Source organism: Bombina bombina, chromosome 4 (genome assembly GCF_027579735.1).
Source record: "Bombina bombina isolate aBomBom1 chromosome 4, aBomBom1.pri, whole genome shotgun sequence".
NCBI lineage: Eukaryota > Metazoa > Chordata > Amphibia > Anura > Bombinatoridae > Bombina > Bombina bombina.
Window position 1 is genome coordinate 683,162,756 of NC_069502.1, and position 26,758 is coordinate 683,189,513.

Here is a 26,758-nt window from a genome sequence, read left to right on the forward strand (position 1 = left end):
CCCACGGTTCCTGAAGTACGGTTATCCATCTCCATCCAGGTGGCGAGAAGTCTTCATCCAGGCGGTGACATCTTCATCCATTGCGGGGGCGTCTTCTATCTTCATCCTGGCGGTGCAGAGCTATCCTGGACCGCCGATGACATCCTGCTCGGAACGTCCTCTTTATACGGTCACCACCATACACTGAAGTTAAATGCAAGGTAGCCGTTTCAAAATGGCGTACCTTGCATTCCTATTGACTGATTTGAATCTTCAAATTGAAATCAGCCAATAGGATGAGAGCTTCTGAAATCCTATTGGCTGTTCAAATCAAAGATGCCCCTGCGATTGATGAGGATGTCGCCGCCTGGATAAAGACTTCTCGCTGCCTGGATGAAGACTTTTCGCCGCCTGGATAGAGATGGATGTCTGGACTTCAGGGACCGTGAGTAGATATTCAGATGTTAGTGTTAGGTATTATTTTTATTTTTTTTGGTGTTTTTTTCAGATTAGGGCTTTGGGCAATGTGCTAAAGAGCTGGATCCCCTTTAAAGGGCAGTGAAAAAGAGCTGAATGCCCTTTTAAAGGCAATGCCCATACAAATGCCCCTTTAGGGGCAATGGGTAGCTTAGTGTTTTTTTAGCAGTTAGGTTTTTTAATTTGGGGGGTTGGTTGGGTGGTGGGTTTTACTGTTGGGGGGACTTTGTATTTTTTGCCAGGTAAAAGAGCTGTTTAACTTAGGCAATCCCCTACAGAAGGCCCTTTTAAGGGCTATTGGTAGTTTATTGTAGGTTAGGGGGTGTTTTTATTTTGGGAAGGCTTTTTTATTTTTATAGGGCTATTTGATTAGGTGCAATTGTTTTTTTTATAATTTTGTTTATTATTTTGTAATCTTAGAGTTTTTTTATCTTTCATAATTTAGTGTTTATTATTTTTTGTAATTTTAGATTTTTTTATTTTTTTCGTAGTGTTAGGTTTTTAAAATTTGTCATTTAGATTTTTTAATTGGTAGGTTTTTTTAATTTTATTAGAATAGTTATGTTAGGTTAATTTATAGTTTAAACTTAGTTTTTTTTTTATTTCACAGGAAAGTTTTTATGTATTTTCAGATAGTTTTATTGTAACTTTAATTTAAAGTTAGGGGGTGCTAGATTTAGGGGTTAATAGTTTAATTTAGTGTTTTGTGATGTGTGGGGGCCGGCAGTTAAGGGGTTAATAGGTTTATTTAGGTGCCGGGGAACAGCGGAATAGGGGTTAATAATTATATTTAGTGTTGGCAATGTCGGGGGGGCGGCGGATTAGGGGTTAATAACTTTTATTAGTGTCTGCGATGTCAGGGAGCGGCGGAATAGGGGTCAATAACTTTTATTAGTGTTGGCGATGTCGAGGAGTGGCAGAATAGGAGTTAATTACTATTATTAGTGTCGGCAGTGTCGGGGGGCGGCGGATTAGGGGTATTTAGACTAGGGGTTTATGTTAGGGTGTTAGGTTTAAATGCAACTTTCTTTTCCCCATAGATATCAATGGGGTTGCGTTACGGCGATTTGCAATTCCGCTTTTCAGGTGTTAGTTTTTTTCTAACACTTTCTCCCCATTGATGTCTAGGGGGAAAGCGTGCACGAGCACATAAACTCAGCCCATGGCTTTTGTGCAGTATATAGCTTGATGCACCATAACACACAGCACAAGGAGGCTTTTCAGTAACTCATAATGGCAGCGCTATGGAGAGCGCAATAATGCAATTGTTTGGCATAAGTTTCGCACCCTGTTTAGCTCAAAACTCGTAATCTAGGTGATTGTGATTTATAATGGTTATATTTTTATATTTTCACCCACTCACGACTCTTATGTTGCTCATGATTCATCTGTGAAACTACTATTTAGAGCTAATACTTATTTGCTTAATTGGCAGAAATGTAAATTTTCAGTATCGTCAGTGAAATTTCTGGGGTACATTTTATCTCCTGGCCATATTAGAATGGACCCTAAGAAAGTTTCTGCAATTTTGGGATGGCCTGTACCCACTAGCAAGAAGGTTGTGCAAACATTTATCGGTTTTGCCTGTTTTTATAGATGTTTTATCAGAACTTTTCCTGGTGTCTGTGCTCCTATTACCTGTCTCATTTTTATCAAACTTCCTTTTGCTGGACACCAGAAACAGAAATAGCTTTTCATAAGCTCCCAATTATTATTTAGCTTTATGTTACCTGGAAGTAGATGCATCCAGTAGCTTTTTTCTCAAGATGGTTATGATATAGGAGTTTGGGAGTTATTGCTGATAAAGTGGGCTTTGGAAAATTGGAGGTATTTGCTAGAGTGTGATGTCCATTCTATTACACTTTTTTAAGGATTACTGTAATTTGGAATATCTTAGTTCTACCAAGGCTCTGTCCTAGGCAGACTTTATGAGCTTTGTCTATCTACAGATTTCATTTTGCCATTATGTATTAACCAGGATCCAATAATAAGGAGACATGAAGGCATATTTATCAAAGGTCTTGCGGACCTGATCCGATAGTACGGATCAAGTACGCAAGACCTCGCTGAATGCGGAGAGCAATACGCTCTCCGTATTTGGCATTGCACCAGCAGCTCACAAGAGCTGCTGGTGCAACGCCGCCCCCTGCAGACTCGAGACCAATCGGCTGCCAGCAGGGGGTGTCAATCAACCCGATCGTACTCAATCGGGTTGAATTGTGGCAATTCCTACCGCCTGCTCAGAGCAGGCAGACAGGGTTATGGAGCAGCGGTCTTTAGACCGCTGCTTCATAACTGGGGTTTCTGGTGAGTCTGAAGACTCGCCAGAAACACGGGCCCACAAGCTCCATACAGAGCTTGATAAATGGGCCTGATGATCTTTATCTAAAATTTAGAAGTTTAATCTGATTCTTTGGTTCAGCTTAATAATATTCTACTGAAAGGATTTTTACTTGCTACTCATCATTCTTTAATTGATAAGATCAAGTCTTTTAGTGGTATCCTCCTTCTTCCATTTAGCAATACTTTCTTTAGATGGTTTGTGGTACTATAAAAGTAATAATTTTGTGTCCAGATGTAGTTAGAAGTTTTACAGTTTTGCCATGTTTACCTTTCTACTAGTTATGGGGTTATTAAAGTGACATGAAACCCCAAAAAATTATTTCATGATTTAGATAGAGAATTCAATTTTAAACAACTTTACAATTTACTTCTATTATTTCATTTGATTTATTCTCTTGTTATCCTTTGCTGAAAGGTTTATCAAGGAAAGCTCAGGAACAGCAAAGAACCTAGGTTCTAGCTATTGATTGGTGGCTGCACATACACTGTATATACCGATTGTCATTGGCTCACCTATGTGTTCAGTTAAAAACCAGTAGTCCATTGCTACTCCTTCAACAAATGATACCAAGAGAAGGAATTTGATAGTAGAAGTAAATTGAATTTTTTTTTAAAATTGTTTAAAATTGTATGTTCTACCTAAATCATGAAAAAAAATTTGGGGGTTTCATGTCCCTTTAAGGAGACTCAAGAATTTACTGCTAGGACAGTCTGGTGACCAGGATTGGCTACAGATATTCTGTTTTTGCTAGCATGAAGAATTTAAATGTGGCTCCTACTGATATTCTCCATCCTTTGCCTATTCCTAAGTACCATTGGGTTTGTGTAATGATGCATTTCACCACAGATCTTCCTCTTTCTGATGGCCACAAAACTATTTCAGTGGTGGAGGATTGTTTCACTAAGATGGCTTATTTCATTCCACATATGAGTCTTCTTCTAGATTTACTGCCTTGTTATTTTTTAAGAAGTTTTTTTACTACATTTTTTTCCCTACATTTAGCCGCCAATCAGCAAGCGCAACCCAGGTCCCGAATCAAAAATCGACCGGCTCCTAAGCTTACATTCCTGCTTTTAAAATAAAGATAGCAAAAGAACGAAGAAAAATTGATAATAGGAGTAAATTAGAAAGTTACTTAAAATTGCATGCTCTGCCTGATTCATGAAAGACAAAATTTGGGTTTAGCATCCCTTTAAGTACATGAAACATGAAAAACATATTTATGCAATATTTATATTTAATAAAGGTTTTAATTATGTATTTACTGTAAATATTTTACATTCCAAAGTTCTTTACATAGGGGAATATGTTCTAGGTATTTATAAATAGATATTCCTATATATATATCTGTATATATCTATACCTGTATATAATCATCTGTATATATAGGTTTAGATATATATTACACCAAAATACCATCAGATATATGTAGAAATATGCTTTTTAGGAATAAATAGGACATATTCTGCAATGTGAAGAACATTGGAATGTGAAATAATGATATTTTCATGTCGGGTTAGCAGAACATAAAAAACATTTTTTCTACCACTTTTTTCTCCATTGACTTCTATAGGAGAAAAGGTTATCACTCACGCGATATTGTAAGTTCATTTTTTTGCCCACATTGGATTAGAGAGAGCGCGATAACTTTTTAAGTATAGGAAGAATAAAATGAATACAAATTTAAATAGATTGCATAGTTTTTTTTATCTTATTTAAATCAGTATTTTATATAGGTTTAATTTTGAGGTTAAAGGGATATGAAACACAATTTTTTTCTTTTATGATTCAGATAGAGCATGTGATTTTAACCCCTTAAAGAACCAGCGATGAACCCTGTTTGTTGCTAGTCTTTCTATGGGGTTTGTGTTACTAATAGCCCAGTCTCAACACCAGCGGCAAAACCGTGCTATTTCCGGCGACTAGAAGGGAAGAGAAAGGGTATAATATCTCAGTCCCGCGCTTGTTGTGAGACCTGCGCTATTATCGACAAGGAAAACCTTAAAGGGACAGTTTACTCAAAAATTTTCTCCCCTTTAATTTGTTCCCAATGATCCACTTTACCTGCTGGAGTGTATTAAATTGTTTACAAGTAGCTCCTTTACCCTTATATTGGCATTTGAAATGGTTAATTTAGCATGTGGTATCCCCACCTATTCTGAAAGTTTGTGGCCGTGCGTACCAGCTATAGATAAGCTTTGTAAACACAGCCAGCAGAAGAAATTACACTCCAAGTGTGATAAAGCAGAGATAAGGTAATACAATGTTGATTTTCCATTGTTCTCTCAAAGTATTGGTGATTGTTTTAAGGACAGATATAAGATAAAGAAGCAGGTATATGTGCACAATGTGATACAGTAATGAGATCTGATTATACCTACAAGCTCAACCTATTTTATTAGGCTGTGGCTTCAAAACACAAAATCAGAGCTTTAATATACACAAATAAACCTTAAAAAGCTAATTTTCATACATTTTTTACTCTGCAGTTGGTATAAAAAGCAATTGTAAACACATTAAGGGAAAAACTATTTTACAGTATACTGTCCCTTTAACGACTGGCAACGTACATGGCATGTCGCGTTCATTAAGGAGATAAACAACTTTTTAATTTACTTCTATTATCAAATTGGATTTTTTTTTTTTTAAAGTATGCTTTGTCTAAATAACAAAAGATTGTTTGGGAGGTTTCATATCCCTTTAATGTCCTGTTGTAGGTTAAACTAGTTATATCACTGGTGCTATAATGTCTTGTGATCAGTAATGTTATTGTTCAGGTAAATAATGGCATATTTTATGTTGCCAGTAATGTACATCTGATATTGTTTGTCTTCAACAAAACCTATGTTGTGCATATACTGTATTTATGTTTAAATCTTGTGATGTTGAGCACTTGATTCCATCTATATCCTGGTTCTAATGAAATTTGGATGATTGTTTTAATTACATAACTAACCTTTATTTACTATGATTCAGGTAACTCTCGTGGGGGATACAGTTCTCCAATTACTATGTTATAATATCAGGTGTGTTTACTAATAATTAGAGAGCTCTGCATGCAAGCAAGCAGCCATATAGGATCTATCTATCTTTCATCTGTATACAGTATATATATATATATATATTCTATTTATTATCTATTTATTTATCTATTTATCATCTATCTATTTATCAATCAATTATTGGTCTGTCTATCTAGCTATTTATTTATCATCTATTTATCTATCTATTTATCTATATATCATCTCTCTCTATCTATCTATCTATCTATCATCTATCTATCTATCTATCTATCTATCGATTTATCATATATTTATCTAGAAATCATCTATCTATCTACATATTATCTATCATATTTCTTTCTATAATCTATCTATCTATCTATCTATCTATCTATCTTTATTTCTATCATTATCATTATGTATTTGTCTCTACTGCTATTTTCCATATATCTTACACTGTTTTACAATAAAAACTATGCTTATTTCTATTTGTAGTACAAGGCTGCTTATTAAAAATAATTAATTATAATTATTGATAGTAGAATGAAAAACACAAAACAGCATAAAGAATAACATTTACAAGAGGAGTCCATGGGAATATATTTTTGAAATGATGGAAATCTGTCTAGTAGAGCTAAGGGTTAAATGTGCTAACTGGTGGTTTGATCCTTGCCAGAACTGTGGGTGGACAAATATCTCTTTTTCCTGTTAAGACTGGGAAGTTAGCCAGGAGGGTTATAAATGTGATAGTTTGTGCCTGAAGTATTGCCTTTGGTTAGAACTTAATGGTAAAAGACCACTATCTTGCATTTGGCAGACGTTTGATTATGTTATGCGGTTATGTTACACGATTAAGCTGACAGGGAAAGGGCTGTGTTTGTAAATCTCACGTAAATTCTTTAATGTTGTGGCTGTTGCTCTTTTTAGTGGGATTATGGGTAAGAGTTGTGCACAACATATAAATCTTTATTGCTTGAAGGATATTTTAAAGACAGACACTAAAATTATATTTTACAATAGGACATTTTTTGTCTGTTTTAACAATTAGAAAGTAAATAAATAGTTAAAAAATGTTTTAAATTGTTTTAATCTCATCAATATAATATGAAATAAAGATGAAAAAATTATCAAAACTTTAAAATTCAACACAAATAGGAAAACGATATAACCAAGAGCATGATTTATATTCTGTTAAAGGGACATTTGAATGAAAAAAATGATATGCTCATAAGAGCATGTAATGTTTTTATTATTAACCCTAGCCAACTATGGGCAAGTTTTCAAAAAGTGTGCCAGGTGTAAAAGGCATATGTACCGTAACATTTTCTCCACTTTATTGTGTTCCCGATAATCCATTTTACCTGCTGGAGTGTATTCAATTGTTTACAAATAGAGTTTTACCTTTATTTTGTTATTTAAAATAGCTACTTTTGCCTATTGCATCCCCACCGATACCTGAATCATAAAAGTTTAATTTTGACTTGACTGACCCTTTAAGTCTGGAAATGACAGGTCTTTAACAAAATATTAATGGGACACTGAACCCAAATTTTTTCTTTCGTGATTCAGATAGAGAATGCAATTTTAAGCAACTTTCTAATTTACTCCTATTATCAATTTTTATTTGTTCTCTTGCTATCTTTATTTGAAAAAGAAGCCATCTAGGCTTTTTTGGTTCTGAACTCTGGACAGCACTTTTTTATTGGTGGATTAATGTATCCACCAATCAGCAAGAACAACCCAGGTTGTTCACCAAAAATGGGCCGGCATCTAAACTTACATTTTTGCATTTCAAATAAAGATACCAAGAGAATGAAGAAAATTTGATAATAGGAGTAAATTAGAAAGTTGCTTAAAATGTCATGCTCTATCTGAATCACAATAGAAAAAAATTGGATTCAGTGTCTATTTAACTATTTGACTTCAGCAGAAAAAAATAAGTTAGGCATGTGAAGGACTGAAAGGGAGTGAAAAGGGAGCAAAATAAATAATATTATATTGTAGAGCTGTTTTATTTTGCCTAATTAAGCATTATATATTGGATTCAGTGTCTATTTAACTATTTGGCTTCAGCAGATAAAATAAGTTAGGCATGTGAAGGACTGAAAGTGGAGTGAAAGGGAGCAAAATAAATAATATTATATTGTAGAGCTGTTTTACTTTGCTTAATTAAGCATTATATATTACAATTTAAACGTTTTTTACAGTCATTTAACTATTTTTGTTTATGATTTTAATATTATCTTATTTAGATACATATGAATTAGTAAGTATTTTAATATGTAATATTTCAGAATTGTATATGTTTTTTTTTTATTTATAGGTAACTTTTATATATAAAATATATCAAAATAATTTGCAACTATTAATATGATTGTATTGAAAATACATGAAAACTGTGTGCAAATTATTATAATTAAAGGGACATGAAATCCAAATTTTTCCTTTTATAATTTGAATCTAGCACACATTTTTAAACAACTTTCTAATGTACTTCTATTAACAATTGTGCTTCATAACCTTGAAATCCTATATTGAAGGAGCAGCAATGTACTACTGGGAGCTAGCTGAACACATAAGTAAGCCAATGAAGAGTCATATATGTGCAACCACCAATCAGCAGCTATATCCTAGCTCCTGAGCCTACCTTGGTATGCTTTTCAACAAAGGAAATCAAGACAACGAGACAAATTTTATAACAGAAGTAAATTGGAAAGTTATTTAAATTTGTATGCTATATCTGAATTATGAAAGAAAAAATATATTTATATATACTGTAAATATGTGTGTGTGTACATATGTATTACTTTTCAGTGCAGTTTCTAACACCCCATATCCCCTCACTTTAAACCCTTATAAAATGAACTGGATCTCTACCCCTTAATGTGGTAAAGATGTGTTTGAAGTTCACAAATTGTGAGGCTATGGATTAGAGGGGTTTGACAGATAATTGTGTAAGATTTGACCTAAATACATTAAAGGGACACTGAACCCAAAAAAAATGTTTTGTAATTCAGAAAGAGCATGCAATTTTAAGCAACTTTCTAATTTACTCCTATTGTAATTTTTTCTTTGTTCTCTTGCTATCTTTATTTGAAAAATAAGGCATCTATGCTTTTTTGGGGTTCAGTACTCTGGACAGCAATTTTTTATTGGTGGATGAATTTATCCACCAATCAGCAAGGACAACCCAGGTTGTTCACCAAAAATGGGCCGGCATCTAAACTTACATTCTTGCATTTTAAATATAGATACCAAGAGAATGAAGAAAATTTGATAATAGGAGTAAATTAGAAAGTTGCTTAAAATTTCATGCTCAATCTGAATCATGAAAGAACATTTTTGGGTACAGTGTCCCTTTAAACATACAAACATAGTTTTACTATGCAAAAATGTTTTTTTTTTTTTTGTAGCACTTTTATTAAATTTCTCTAAATTACATTTATAATAGGAAACACCACAATAAGAAGAGGCGTTGCAAGGAATTCAGGTTAGTAGCTTTGAGATGTAGAGATTCAGAGACTCCAGCACAGTTCAGCACCACTTCAATGGACAGGGCCTATATCACATAAGTGCAGGACACAGCAGTGACTGACTCTCTAGATCAGTAAAGAGCTTTTCACCTTAAAGGGACATTAAAGTCAAAATTAAATTTTCAGGATTCACTTAGAACATGCAGTTTTAAGAGACTTTCAAATTTACTTCCATTATCAAATTGCGTACAGTCTTTTTTGTACCTATTCTGAGACTACTACTGCTGAGCATGTGCAGGAGTTCACAGTGTATACGTATATGAATCTGTGATTGGCTGATCACTGTCACATGATACAGTGGCCCAACAAATTTAAAGGGACATTGAACCAATTTTTTTTCTTTTGTGATTCAGATAGTGCATGCAGTTTTAAGCAACTTTCTAATTTACTCCTATTATCAATTTTTCTTCGTTCTCTTGCTATCTTTATTTGAAAAAGAAGGCATCTATACTAAGGAGCCAGACAATTTTTGGTTCAGTACCCTGGACAGCACTTGTTTATTAGTGTGTGAATTTATCCACCAATCAGCAAGAACAACCCAGGTTGTTCACCAAAAATGGCCCGGCATCTAAACTTACATTCTTGCTTTTCAAATAAAGATACCAAGAGAGTAAAGAAAATTTGATAATAGGAGTAAATTAGAAAGTTGCTTAAAATTGCATGCTCTATCTGAATCACAAAAGGAAAAAAATGGGTTCAGTGTCCCTTTAAGTACATTTTGTAAATTTGTCAGAAAAAATCTACTGCTCATTTCAGATGCTAAGTGCAATTGCATTGTCTTTTTTATTATTCATTTGTTCATTATGCAATTTACAAGGCATTTCTGGCATGGTCCGATCCTGGCTCAGGGTCTTCAGTGAAATCGCTTGCAATTTGGTAATATTTTTCTGATATGTTATGCTGGCTCAGACTAGTACAGGAATACCTTGTTATTCTTAAATAATTGCACTGGTGTCACACACGAGTATAGCAGATTGCCATCGTATTATGTTTCCTAGGGAGGCTTATGAGTCACAGATAGTCTGTATTTAGGGGCCTTTTGTTGACCCAGTTCAATGGAGATAGTTACCCATAATGTACTTGTCTGTGTCTGGCTTTTTTTGTTTTGGTTTTGGATCTGATATTATATGATTTATACTGTTTCCATGGACCCCACATGCCAATGTATATATGATTTTCTATTTATTTATTATTTATTTTTATGGTGTTTTATTTCTCTTTTTACTTTGTATCATTATTAAAAGTTAAGTTTTATATATTAGATTGAGACCCTCTTTGAGTGCTTTGGGGATGTTCTTTTTCTGTCCTTGTATTTCTTTATAATCATTATGCAATTTGATTAAGCCTGATGAAACAGCCACTGGTTGGCTGAGAAACGCGTTGCTAGCATTTTAACAACTTTTAAATAAAGTATGTTTTTTAATACACTTACTACTTGCTGCCATACTCTTTCTCTTCTAATCACCACCACCTGATTGGATTGCTGGGAACTCCTGTGGACCTAGGATCAGTCTACTGGGTGACTGCCTGATCCCAATTTGCCTCTATTGCACTAAGCGAGGTGCATCACAAAATGTGAGTGTAAACTTTAGCCACATTACACCTCTATTGTCCAAACAATACTAGGCCATATTGGCACCCTTGTTCTTCTGCTTATATCACTTACAGATTATTGAATATTCACCGGAGGCCAGTCTGCTGGGTGACTGAGTAGATCCCAGCCTGTCCCTTTTGCACCAATAAGGGTGCATCATCAAATGTGAGTGTATCCACTATACACAAAATTTACTAGTGTACCAAACAATATTGGACCATGTGGCGCTTCTGTCCTTTTATGTTTTATGCAATTTGACTGTATTTAATAGTCCTTTAAAGGGACAGTCTACTCCAAAAACGTTATTGTTTAAAAAGACAGATAATGTCTTTATTACCCATTCCTCAGTTTTGCATAACCAACACTGTTATATTAATAAACTTTTTACCTTTGTGATTACCTTGTATCTAAGCATCTTCTGACAGCCCCCTGATAACATTAATTTTTATTTATTATCTATTGACTTGCATTTTATACAGTTAGTGTAATGTCTGCCACAACCCACAGGTGTGAGCACAATGTTATCTATATGGTTCACATGAACTAGTACTCCCTTGTTGTGAAAAGCAAATAAAAAAGCATGTGATAAGAGGCTGTCTTTAGTGGCTTAGAAACAGGCAGATATTTAGAGGTTTATATGTTATAAAATAGATTAATATAACAATGTTTGTTGTGCAAAGCTGGGGAATGTGTAGTAAAGGCATTATCTATCTTTTTTAAACAATAACAATTCTGGTGTAGACTGTCCCTTTAATGCAGGGAGACTACATAGGCAAATAGAGTTACATCTAGTTTGTTTATCCCCTGAGATCAGAATATTATTATTCTCCATTTTCCAGTTATAAGATATGCTGTGATACCTGTATATAACCAAGTAACAAATAAGAGGTACTAAATGACTGCATGTTTGACCTACTGCTTTGTTTGTTGTAAAACCTGTAGAGGGTCATTTTTTGTGTGTTTTGAATGTATACTTGTATCAGTACATTTGTATAGGAGGCTAGCATGGGAATACCAAGCTCTTTTTAAATAATTCATATGGTGAACAGTAAAAGATTAGATAGTGTCCAACTCAATGTTTACCCTGTGGGGCTGTAACAGCCATTAACCCTTTGAGTGCTAAGCACTTTCCCACCTGGGTGCTAAGGTTTTCTTAAAGGGTTTTTTTTTTTTAATATTTTTAAAAAAAAAATGTTTTACTTTTTTTTTATTTATTTCAGATCCCCAAGACGTACACCGTTGGAAAGGTTAGGCGATTACCTTTCCAACGGTGGGTCTTGGGGGTCTGTAGCTGCTTAGATGCCTGAGATACAGGCTTCTAAGCAGCATGCCCCCTGCTCCTATATTTAACATAGTTAATGTTAAATAAAGTTGCGCGGTGACGTCATCACGTTTATTGCGCGTGACGTCACCAAAGTTGGGAGAGTGCTAGTGACGGCTCTGAGCCGTCATTAGCACCAGAGTGGGAAACTCTGTTACGGCTCAGAGCCGTCATTAGCACTCAAGGGGTTAAAAGGCAATTTCACAGGGTTCTTCAAAGACATAGGTATCTCACCTTGTAGTGTTAAAACAAATGTAATGTCCTCCAGCACTGGTGATGGGAGTGCAAGCCTGGGGAGCTACTGCCAAAGCTCCAAATCAATCTCTGTATAGAAAAAACTTTCTGCTTTTATTGTACCCAGACACAAAAACAAAAGCAGAAATTTGTTTATAAGTGGATGTGCTGCTTGAATTTTTTCTATTCACCTTGTAGTGTTATTCTTGGGCACATATTGTGATTGCATTTTTGTGAAGGAGGAGAATAGAGGTATATTTTATGTGTTAGTTCTTTTAATTTTGTTTCATATTCATTGTGTGTGTTTTTCACTTCTTCTCAGGAACTGAATAAACGTTAAGTTTATTGATGCACGTCCACATCCTATGAAGATATGCAATGTTTAATATGGGTAGTCTTTTTCTTTGTGTGCCATGTGGATGCTTATTATATCTTTTGTCTTTTCAGCTATTCTTATCAACCAGTAAGAATTAGTAGGAACTACAAAACCAATACTGCGCTATTCATTTTTAGCATAAATGCAAGTAGCGTTTACTTAAAAGGACACTCAAGTCAAAATTAACTTTTATGATTCAGATAGAGTATGCAGTTTTAAGACACTTTCCAATTTACTTCCATTATCAAATGTTGTCTTTTTATATTCACACTTTTTGGGGAACAAGATTCTACTGAGCATGGGCACAAGCTCACAGGGTATACGTATTTGTTGATGTCTGTCACATGATACAGGGGGCTAGCAAATGGCAGAAAAAATAAATTTGTTGAAAAAAATCTACTGCTTATTTGAAATTTAAGGGTAGGTGTTATTGAATTTGTTTTTTTTTTGTACTTAATAATGTAATTCTACTGAATTGAGGGGTCCTTTAACAATATTTTTCTGGCAACAAAACATATCTTGACAGGTGTAAATGTTGTTTTTTCTATCCATGATAGAAAATATTTTAGTACAATGTCCGTTTAAGTCATACAACTTTTGCAATACACTCTTTAATCTTATTATAGGTTCTGCACATTTGGCTGCCTACTACTGCAAATCAGAAACAGCACTGAAAAGGAATAAGCTCTTCTTGGGCAGATAGTTTGTACAAGTTAGTTGAGACATCTCTTCAAAGTATGGTTTCATCTAATGAATATATTGACAGAAAGAGAAGTATTTAATCAGGGACAAAAAATTACTCAGTGGCTTGTTTTATGGCAAGTCCCCACCTGGGGCAGCCTCTTTTAGCCTAGTTGTACTAAACAAATTAGCTCAGCTTAAAGTGATGGTAAATTTTAGAATATAACAATGTTGCAATGGAAAATATATTAGTTTGCAAGTAAAACCACATAATTATTTTAGTGTATATATATATATACAGTATATATATATATATATATATATATATATTGTATAATAAAATATTTATAATCCTAATTGGTATTGTCTGTCCCTCCTACCTCTTCATTTCCTCTTTTGACTGGGCTACAATGTATATAGCAGTCACATCCACTCTCCACATAGGCGTTCTAAGGGCTTTAAAGGGGCTGGTCTTCAAGATTGTCAAATGACACACATGTTGATTGGATGTTTAATGGAATTGTCATAAAAAAAAATAGTTCATCCAAGTGGGCCGGCATAACATTGCAATAGAAGCATTATTATATGCATTAATTTAACCCTTTCACAAATGGATTAAAAACAAAAAAAGTTACTCATATATTTTTTGTTGGCAAAGATTACATATATGGCATTTGATTAGTTAAAGTTTACCATCACTTTAAGGAAGTATAGCAGTCTGTTCCCACTTAAAAAATGACAGCTTACCCCCAAAATGCCAAGCAGTCCTCCACTGAAAGGAGTATGTTAACTCCCGATGAATGTATCCTCTTTCCGTGGGTCTTATCGGTGAGGTGCAGCCATTTCCCTCTAGGAACATTGGCCAGGGAAGGTGTCTGGGGAAAAAAAAAAGGTGGCACACACCTACTGTGAAACTCAATAATGCGTCAATCAATAAAAATGTGACATTAATAACAATAAATTAGATATAAATATGGTATTAACTGTTCAAACAATGATAAAAACGTGAAACCAAATGACCATAAGTAAAACTTTGTTTTTGCAATTGGTAATAACAAATGTGCGTATAAATGTGCAACAGCGAATGTGCAAAAATAATAATAGAACCAAAAGTGTGTAATATAGTCACTGTTCACTTTAGAAGACTTGATGGAATAGTTCCAGGAAAAAGTGTGATGTGTTGTAAGGCAAGCTCCACTTTGAAAACAAGGGGCCCCTTATAGTGTACTCTGAGGTGATAAAAAAAAAAGGGTCAGAGAGTCCACATTTAGTTCACCTCATTATTTAGACATTTCTCAGGGTAATAATGTACATATTTACATAAAGAAAAGGGCTCATTTAATTATTCTGTGTTAAGTAGTAATGGGGTATAGTAACTGAAGAAAAAAAATGTCAAAATGACTCCTGTATTAAAGTAAAAGTTATCTAAGACAAAGAAGTCAATACATAAAAAAATACTTCTGAGAAGCAATGGGAGATGCAGCTTATAATGCAAACCTTAATAAGCTATAACACAATGTCTGATTTAAGACATTCCTGAATTATTTATCAAGGGAAATGGGAGTCCTTAACTATTTAAAATTACAGTATGGCTACTTCTGAGCTACTTTAAATTGTTTTGGTTTGTGTCAGCTGTAGAAACTGTTTACACCAATTGTATCCAGTCACATCTGGACCACTTCCTGAATTAACCAACCATCTCTCTTTTTTACTTTTATCCAGGAAACTATTTGCAGAATCAGTTTTACTTTCCCCATTGTAAGCATTTTAGGGTGACTACTTTGGACAACAAGAAACCCTTAGATACTTAATGGGACATTAAACACTTAAATAAATGCTAGATAGAAAGATGCATTCAAAGAACAGATTAATCTGAGGATAACATGTAGATGTATTTTTTAAAGTTTCATTAGCTGTTTAAATATTGAAAACATAAGTGTAAAGATTTAGGGTCTATAAAATAATGGGAGCTGCCATGTTGTAACTTAGGTTATAAATAAGTCACTAGAGTGTGCAGCCAATGGCTGTGTGGAATATAACAATGTTCTGCACTTCCATTTGTAACAAGAACTGAAAAACTCACAATTTCAGAATGGAATTACAGGAAAAGGGGACAAAATAAATAATAGATATATTAAGTGGAATAGTGTTAAAATGACATAAAGGGTCTAAAAGCAAATGCTTACATATATCCAAGGGCATAACTAGGCCTCATTGTGCCCAATGATAAAAGGCTGTGGTACCCTCCACCCCCCCCCCATTTCATCAGCATACCTGATTGGTAGCACGCACCCATGTTCCACAGATTTGAGCTGCTTCTCTGTGACTGTGAATAATTTTTCCCTCTTGTTTGGTCTGTGCAAGGTGATATGCACTAGCCTTCTTGTACAAGTATGGGACAGGTTTTTCTGAACAGCAATGCAGATGTGGCCACCTTGACAAACCTGCTACCATATTTGTAAAGTAAAATCCATACAGTTTTCCTATACTGTAAGCCATATTTAGCAAGGGGGTACACAGAGGGGCCAGATGTATCGCCGGTGGAGCCTGTGCCCAATCAGACTCCCATGTGGTGATGCCATTAGTGATTACAGTGGAAGATGGGCCCCATAGAGGTGTGGGCCTAGTCTTAGTTAAAGGGCCATGAAACCCACATTTTTTCTTTCATGATTTAGAAAGAGAATGTAATTTTAAACATCTTTCTAATTTACTTATATTATCTAATTTGTTTTATTCTCTTGATATTCTTTGCTGAAAATCATATCTAGATATGCTCAGTAGCTGCTGATTGGTTGCTGCACATAGAAGCCTCGTGTGATTGGCTCACCATGTGCATTGCTTTTTCTTCAACTAAGGATATCTAAAAAATGAAGCAAAATAAATAATAGAAGTAAATTGTAATGTTGTTTAAATTTCTAGTCTCTATCTGAATCATGAAAGAAAGATTTTGGGTTTAGTGGCCCTTTAAGAGCTCTGAGACCCCTCTAGTTATGCACCAGCATATAACTATAGGAATTATGACAATTTTACTCTTATTTTTAATATGACTTGTATTATCAGTATATATTTTCAGTGGTCACTACACAAAATCATTATCTGCATCCTTCATCTCTCAATTTAGTGATCCAAAAAACAATTGTTCAAGAATAATGACAAACAAAATGGGGATTTTGGGGGTTTAGTGATTAACATCACGGGTTAAAGGGTCTGTATGCTGACTGATTCGTTAAATAGTGTGTAGTGCTGCTAATACGTGTAACGTGACATGTGTGTAATTATCCTAATGTGCTACATAACCATAGAGATATATATGTACATCTTTTTAAGGGATTTGAACAGGTGCTTTATCAGTATAGTGGGTATGTGTGTGTGTGTGTGTGTGTGTGTGTGTACGGTTATGGATTTGGCTATTTTATATTAATATTAAAGTGCTTTAACTTCAATTGATTGAACAGGTAGCATTTGTATTTGTTTGGTGAATTTGTTTCCTAATATCATCCAATATTGGAAGATCATTTAATCTGTTGATCCCATGCACATAATTAGTTAAAATTAAAATGTCAGTTCTAATTGGAAAGGTGTTTTCTGGGGATTTATATAGTCCTTTTAGCTGTTGAATTCCCTAAGTAAAAAATTGTCCCATAAATTTGCCGTTAATTATCGTGAATTTGGACTGTGACCAGGAAAACAGGACTGTCACGTTAAAGGGTCATTAAACACTAATTGTAAGCTGTATGATAATGTAGCTTCATATCTGAGAAGAATTTGCAATGAATAATGCTGTTTTATTTTGTCAAATGAGCATATTATTTTATGTTTTTTTTTCTTTTCACTCATTTCCGTGTCCCCCAGAACAAAATAACCCTTGCTAACCAATCACAAACTAATACGCAGATATAGCATGAACTCTGTTTGCACATGTGCAGGTAAGGAAAGAGACTAGGGCAGCCTGACCTCTTGTATTTCCTTAAGATGGTTTAGCACTGATTCAGCTTAGTTAATTAATAAAAAAAAAATATATTAACAGGTATTTAAATAAACAAACATATATTCTGTTGTAATCTCTATCTAATAGCTAAGTATAACTATATATTTATATATGCACAATAATATTAACATCTAAACTACCTTGTATGCTCACTGCTATTGCAAAGAATATTTTCTCTATCATGATTGTTGATGCAAAACTGATAATCCACCTTAAAAATAACAAATGAATACAGAGAATGTGAGGTAGGAGGATGCTAAACAAAACCTCACAGATAAATAATCTACAATTATTAATCTAATCCTCCTTTGGGGGAATTGGAACAAGTACAAATTTTATATGTATTTTAAAGCAAAATAAATAATGAATGTATATTGCAATAATGTTTCATTTTCAATAATGAAACATTTTACTAGTTGTTGAAATGCAGTGTTTTATGGCCCTGACTCCTTTAAAGTGAATGTAAAGTTAAGCCTAATTGATAAAGTCAAACTTTTTTCATTATCGTTTCTGGGAAAATGATCTTATACTTAAAGTGAATGTAAAGTTAAGGCTAATTGATAAAGTCAAACGATAGAAGTTAAAAAATGAATGACACTTTCATTCATCAAATCGTTAGTATATACTTACCTTCAGAGATATTTAAAATGAAATGTTATACGTTTAAGAGCTGAAGCTCAGGTCGCCATTTTCAGTAATTGATTGACAGATGACTCATCCGCAATCAACTAATCACGGCCCGGGGGGGAGGGGGAAACAACGATTAGTTGATTGCAGATGAGTCATCTGTCAATCAATTGCTGAAAATGGCGACTGGAGCTGAAGATAAGTATATACTTACGATTCCATGAATGAAAGTGTCATTCATTTTTTAACTTCTATCGTTTGACTTTATCAATTAGCCTTAACTTTACATTCACTTTAAGTATAAGATCATTTTCCCAGAAACGATAATGAAAAAAGTGTTGCCGATAACCAGTAATGATAACTGATTGTGATTGCGTCAACATTGAAAAGGGCAGCCATTAAAATGCACATAATTATCAAACAATAGTTTGAGATCAACCCTTATGTGTTCCACCCCTGCAAAGGTTGTGTTGTATTTTGGGGATCCTGTTTGTGGAATCTGTAATCTGTCATTTTAATTTGAAATGTTTATATAAAAAATATGAAAATGTTTGAATTTTATAGTAGTGTTTTATATAGTTTTTTAAAAAAAAAAAATCAGATGTAATACAAAACAGAAATATTCCCTGTACAGTAACTACAATTTGCTAATAATATTCTAAAATAATAATAATAATAATAATAATAAAAACATGAATACCTCTCATTACAAGATTTCCTATGAAAAAATATATATGCTCTTATACCTCATATATTATTTATACAAAACTAAACAGGAGGATAAATACACAGCTTGTATATCAGTATATACATATGCAGATTCCACAAAATAGGTGAAAATTAAGATATGATATAGTGCTAAACCATTTATTGATTTTTGATGATGTGTCATTTTGCTATTGGTTTAGAAACTTCTGGATTTGTTAATGCCCTTTTTGGCATCAGAAGTCAGAAAAAACAACATTGCAATGCTTATTAATAATGTCTATCAATTTATTAGGTAGCTATTTGTGATTTTTGATTAGCATTAAAAATTGATACCAGATCTCTTTAGTTGTAAAATTGGAATCTAGGCCCTTGTTACTTTAATTTAATTTTTTACCTGCAAATTTATACTGCAGTGCCTCGCCATTGACCCTTTCTTTTAAGTTTCCAAATTTTACAGCTCTAACTCCCCACACACATTTCCTTCTATGGCTGTATCTATATCTACCATTGCTTTGGTAGAATGCAGAAGTATACAGTGATTACCTGCTGGAGCATGTCTAGAAGCAAATAAGATGCTGTGAAATACAATGTGCACATACTCAGTAGGATCTTGTTCCCCAGAAAGTGTGTATGTAACAAGATTGTGCAAAATCTGATAATAAAAAGTGTCTTAAAACTGCATGCTCTTTCCGAATCATAAACGTTTATTTTGAATTGAGTGTCCCTTTAAAGAAAAGAAAAAAGGACCTCTCTAAACACAGATCACATGAAATACAACTATATAAATTCTTATTAAAAACAGCTGAATGGGTGTTTTAATAAATATATTTTTTTTAAAGTAATAACATGTTGCTTATGAATTACATTATTATGTGCTACCATTTATCACTGAATAATTTATAGCTCCATCAATACCAATACAGTATTATGTTTTGTAATTGGAAAATGATGAAATTACATTTTGTGCTTGTTATAAGAAAATATCATAAGATCTATGAATCACTGTAGTATAAATGTGTTTCATCCCAGAGACAGATGCTGTTCTGTTGTTTTGTTTTATAAACAAGCAAACGATGCAGACAAATATTTGCAGCGTGTGTTCTGATGTTTATGACTTGTGTGTATAGACATCTGTGACATGTTTTCACAATGCGTATTAACACTTTAAAGAATAATTGAACATAAAAAAAATAAAGTTTGGCTTCTAGAAGAAATAAAATGTGTTTAGAAAGAAAGAACAAAAAGTCTTCCATCAAATTCTGATGATCAGCAACTGTAAAGTTTCTGGCAGAGAATAGAGCACTAATCTTTCTGTCTATCTTGAAGATCAATTCTGGTAATTAGTGCACCAATCAGTTGCAATCAGTTATTTGTGTAATGGATGTTTGTACTTGGGTGCTGGATTTAATAACCCCTATGCCTCTCTTCAAACTATCTCCTTCCTAGATAGAATATTTAAAAATAAAAACAAAATCTGTGGGGTGAAAGTGAGGCACTTGAAAAAGCCAGAGCACCTGGTGAAACGCGTTGATGTTTTAAAGTGTGTTGCCAACACCCTGAGGATAAAGATAAGTGTATCAGTGAGAAAGGAAAGTTTATTTCCTATCTGAATCCATAATAATCTCTACCCCAAAAAAGAGTCGAAGATCTAGAGTGGAGAGCTGTCTTCTGCGTACAGGAGTACTAAAGTGCAGGACGCAGTAGTCTTCAAGATTCACCAACTAACTTGCCCAAGTTACAAAAATACAAACCCGGTGAAATTGTGAAGTCATCATTAGACAACTCTACCGCCAGTGCGTGTGTGTGTTCTGAGAACTCGAGAGATGCTGCAGCGGGTAAGGTAATATACGAGACAGTACCTTTTTTTTCCCAGGCACTTACAAGAACCCCTTAAGAGCCACGGTGGAGTTGATCCTGGAAGGAACAATCTGAAAGCCACGGAGACCACACAAGAAAAGCGACACGGTAAGAATACCGGTAAATTATCGCTTTCTCCAATAGGATAACACATTTAAAGGTCTTATACCAACTTCAAGATTGAAATTAACACTTTAAGAAAAATCTAATCATATGAAGCTGCTGATTACGAGAGTGGAGTGAATAAGCACTGATTATTTTGAATATATACAAAAAGCTTATGTACTGAAAGAGACACTGTTACAATACAAATATAATTACATCTTCAGAAATACAATAACATTCTCAAATTTGGATACAAACCTATGTACAAAACAGAGACATTGTTTATTACCAACAAAGGTCACGATACAAATAATTAAGCTGTGATTCTGATTAACAAATATCTGGATTGTCAATATGCTCATAGTAGCGCTTCTTAGATGGTTTCACATGTGAAATTAATATTGAGCTTTCTACCAGCGATCTGTGGCAAATACTTTTAGAATTTTTCTTTTTTCATTCTCTTTTTATGTAATTTTTTATGCTGTTTTGTTTTTTAAATAATCCTTTATTTGAACAGCTTTTTTAGTGTTGCAACACTGGTTTATAGATTTTTAAGATTATTTGAGAGATGTTATATCTAATGGTTTAATAAACTGATTATTATAATTTCCTTTGTTGTATCCTCGATTATTTTACCTAAGTATTTACATATGCTGATTTTGATTAGTATTTACATATTCTGTATTTGATTATAATATTCCCGTTTCTTGTTAGATATATATATATCTTTTGATTATTGTAATATCTTATTCATTTGTGAGATAGAAATATATTCGGTCCCCCTTTTTTCATTGTCACCTCCATTGATTTTTAACCCTTAGTGCTTATTTCTAGCGCCTCACTTTCACCCCACAGATTTTGCAATCAGTTATTTGTCTGATTGTTTCACTATGAAGCTATTGCCTTGTTTTGATTATCAATTATGTTTTAAACACTCAAGAAGGTAAAATGATCTTTTTAGATGTTGTTAAACTCTCTCTATATATGATAACGATGAAAGAGCAACATGCCACCCTCTGGCAATTAACTATTGGTTACTACTTTGACTGTTGTTACTCTGAATAATAGTTCATGGTTTTTAATTATTTTTCTGTGACACGCTGAGATCTATTAAAGTAATTTAAAAGAGTCATGCAAATTGATTTACATTGATTTTCAAATTTGGAGCCAATCCAAATCATAATGGTGGTTGTTCAATTCATATATTAATACATATGAGCATTTTGGGATGTAATCAAATTCTTTAGTAATTAATAAAAAGAAATCTCAAATAAAACCTGAAACATGTACTCCACTATGATCAGCAGAATTTTTTATTCATAAATTAAACAATTACTCATATATGAAACTGTTAAATCATGAATGGATATTATTAGTTAAAGGGACATGAAACCCAATAATTTTCTTCCATGATTTAGAAAGAGCATGCAATTTTAACAACTTTCTAATTCCCTTCTATTTTGTAATTTGCTTCATTCTCTTGATATCATTTGTTGAAAAGCATATCTAGATAGGTTCAGTAACTGCTAATTGGTGACTGCAAATAGATGCCTCGTGTTATTGGCTCATCCATGTGAATTGGTATTTCTTCCATAAAGGATATCTAAAGAATTAAGCAAATTAGATAATAGAAGTAAATTGGAATGCTGTTTACAATTGTATTCTCTATCGGAATCATGGAAGAAAAAATTTGGGTTTAGTGTCCCTTTAAGTGTAACAATTTGCTTTCAGACGCATTAGGCAGTCACTATCAATAATTAATCAATTAGCCACTGTATTTTACTTTCACTTTGGCTTGGTATGAGGCATCCTTGTAGGTCTGCTGAAACTTCTATAAAAAACCCCCAGTGTGTTTACCCAATTTGAATGTAAAAAGAAAGATGTTCCTGATGTAGCGCATACAGAATTAAAATGGACACAAAACCAGTCTCTTGAAAATTGTCAATAGATGCAAGCGTTACGGCTTCTGATTGAAGTGATCTGTCAAACAGCTGCTAACATCACTGATCTGTGAGTGTGCACCCCTTCTTTCAAAGGGTGTTAGAATACCTGTACTCCAAGATGGCATCACCCAGTAACAAGAGACCGAGCATCACCATGTGGTACCTTTAAGGTATAGAAATAGGAAATGGCTTTAAATTGTGCTGCATGTACAGGGCGAAATACAATAACATGGTGATTAAAGGGACAGTCTACAATATAATTGTTATTGTTTAAAAAGATAGATAATCTGGGGGGGGCGGAGCCAGCAGCCGAGGAGAGCAGACGTGTCTTGCTTGAGCTCCTAGGCCATACTTACATAAAGTGGCTAATTTTAGATAAAAAACAAGCTAGATTTTATTGTGGACATTTCCCTACTAACCTATAAAGGAAGGACACTCTGCTTGAATCAACATTTAGTATTACTACAGATTCTAACATCCCTTTTGTGAAGGAGCTGCTAAACTGCAAATGGCGCGATATCTGGGCCTAACTGCAACTATCATGGCTTAGATCAATACAGAACGGAGCCTAAATTTACATTGAAAATGGAGGAGCCTGTGGAGGAACTTTTTACCCTTTTGCAGGGGCTAAACCGACAGCTCACTGGCTGTTTTGAGGATCTAACGGATACCCTGAGATCGGCACTGCATGGAGCGACCACGAGTGCAATTGCCTTTGGGGAAGCCGTAACCTTGGGGAGTGAACCCCTGTTGGAAAGCGCACCAGTAGCGCAATGCTGCCTCCCACCTCTCCACACTGAAGAGGGAGATCGAGAATGCCCGCCACGGAGCCAACATGGTCTGCTACTTCCTGATGGCTCGCCAGTCGCAATGAGCGCTAACGGAGCATCAGGGCTGATTCCTCAGAGGGCGAAGCTGCGACAGTCATCAGACCCTAAACCATCCCTCATGACAGTAGAGGTACTTTGCTCCCCATTAGCATCACTGCCTTTGCCGATATGAAAGGGCCCTGAGATGGCCCCCCTGGTCGCAATGAAAGTCACCAGAACCGGCTTGCTGATCCTGAGCGCTCTATATTGTTGCTGCAATACGGTATATTGGTGGAGCTCCCCAACAACTAGCGCACAGCTGACATTAAATGTTGGAGTGGGGTAAATTTATATTTGCGGCCCCTATATCTTGGGCACTTAGCTCTAGCTCACTTAGCTCTTGCTCACTCGCAAATACATGAACTGATAACATTTGTCCTGTGCTGTGAAAGACATCTTACCCAACATGACGATCTAGAGATCTGAAGAATGGGACACTGAAAAATATTAAAACTATCTGATAGCCGCATATAAATTCCTGAAGTTATACAGAACCAAAGCTCAATGATAGTATTCTATAGCAAGATAACTACAAATGCCCTGTGATATTATTATATGATTTATGGCTGTAAGGAATTTGCCTCTCACTGTTACCCTTTATAATGTTGTAGAGGTCTATGGAGGGTATTATGCTTGCCAGATAGTATTATATAGCAAGATAACTACAAATGCCCTGTGATATTATTGTGCTTACATTCAGTCAAGTAGTCAGGAGTATATGACTTATGGCCGTAAGGAATTTGCCTCTCACTGTTACCTTTTATTATGTTGTAGAGGTCTGTGGAGGGTATTATGAATGCCAGCACACTCCTATAAAGTTTTCAGGGTTTTTTCTTCTTCTATTTTCTGTGTTTCATGTCCCTAATGTTTGTAATGTCTGTTAGATAAGACGCAACTAATAGTTTTATAATAGCAGGACGCATCACTACAGCTGGTTACATATGTTTTTTTTTTGTTTTTTTTGCCCATTTCCCATTCCATCTCTCTTCAATTTTAAATAAATTGTATTAGCACTGCTACTTCTCCCCACTTTAATCAGAAGGCTAACATAATTTCTGCGACCATGGACTTAAAAGTTGAATGACTGGGCCACAGATATATATTGGCTCTAAGAATTTTCTAAGATGGCGGCTAAATGTTTTATATTCTTCTACTCTCATGACCCAGTAATAGGGAGGGGTTGGACATCAGGTTGAGAAATGTTTGTTTTTATACTCATTAGATATAACAGTTTACTATCTTCTCAAATGTGTTATGATATTGTATATTTTTCGTCGCACTCCATTTCTGCTAGTGGACAATTTTAATAAGTAATATTTGGATAAGTTCATATACTGCTTGTTTCTTTAATATTTAGGTTAGTACTGAACACCTATGTGAATTGCTATTACTGTGCCATATATATTTATTTTTATAGTTAATGCTTGTAACGTCTTTGCCCCCCTGACTGCTCCTTATAATCTGTCATCCACCAGGACCTCTACATGTATATACAGGGAGTGCAGAATTATTAGGCAAATGAGTATTTTGACCACATCATCCTCTTTATGCATGTTGTCTTACTCCAAGCTGTATAGGCTCGAAAGCCTACTACCAATTAAGCATATTAGGTGATGTGCATCTCTGTAATGAGAAGGGGTGTGGTCTAATGACATCAACACCCTATATCAGATGTGCATAATTATTAGGCAACTTCCTTTCCTTTGGCAAAATGGGTCAAAAGAAGGACTTGACAGGCTCAGAAAAGTCAAAAATAGTGAGATATCTTGCAGAGGGATGCAGCACTCTTAAAATTGCAAAGCTTCTGAAGTGTGATCATCGAACAATCAAGCGTTTTCATTCAAAATAGTCAACAGGGTCGCAAGAAGCGTGTGGAAAAACCAAGGCGCAAAATAACTGCCCATGAACTGAGAAAAGTCAAGCGTGCAGCTGCCAAGATGCCACTTGCCACCAGTTTGGCCATATTTCAGAGCTGCAACATCACTGGAGTGCCCAAAAGCACAAGGTGTGCAATACTCAGAGACATGGCCAAGGTAAGAAAGGCTGAAAGACGACCACCACTGAACAAGACACACAAGCTGAAACGTCAAGACTGGGCCAAGAAATATCTCAAGACTAATTTTTCTAAGGTTTTATGGACTGATGAAATGAGAGTGAGTCTTGATGGGCCAGATGGATGGGCCCGTGGCTGGATTGGTAAAGGGCAGAGGGCTCCAGTCCGACTCAGACGCCAGCAAGGTGGAGGTGGAGTACTGGTTTGGGCTGGTATCATCAAAGATGAGCTTGTGGGGCCTTTTCGGGTTGAGGATGGAGTCAAGCTCAACTCCCAGTCCTACTGCCAGTTTCTGGAAGACACCTTCTTCAAGCAGTGGTACAGGAAGAAGTCTGCATCCTTCAAGACAAACATGATTTTCATGCAGGACAATGCTCCATCACACGCGTCCAAGTACTCCACAGCGTGGCTGGCAAGAAAGGGTATAAAAGAAGAAAATCTAATGACATGGCCTCCTTGTTCACCTGATCTGAACCCCATTGAGAACCTGTGGTCCATCATCAAATGTGAGATTTACAAGGAGGGAAAACAGTACACCTCTCTGAACAGTGTCTGGGAGGCTGTGGTTGCTGCTGCACGCAATGTTGATGGTGAACAGATCAAAACACTGACAGAATCCATGGATGGCAGGCTTTTGAGTGTCCTTGCAAATAAAGGTGGCTATATTGGTCACTGATTAGTTTTTGTTTTGTTTTTGAATGTCAGAAATGTATATTTGTGAATGTTGAGATGTTATATTGGTTTCACTGGTAAAAATAAATAATTGAAATGGGTATATATTTGTTTTTTGTTAAGTTGCCTAATAATTATGCACAGTAATAGTCACCTGCACACACAGATATCCCCCTAAAATAGCTATAACTAAAAACAAACTAAAAACTACTTCCAAAACTATTCAGCTTTGATATTAATGAGTTTTTTGGGTTAATTGAGAACATGGTTGTTGTTCAATAATAAAATGAATTCTCAAAAATACAACTTGCCTAATAATTCTGCACTCCCTGTATAGCTATAAGGCGCAATATACCTTAATGATGCAGCTCTATTCTTTAAACCTCAGTCTTGCT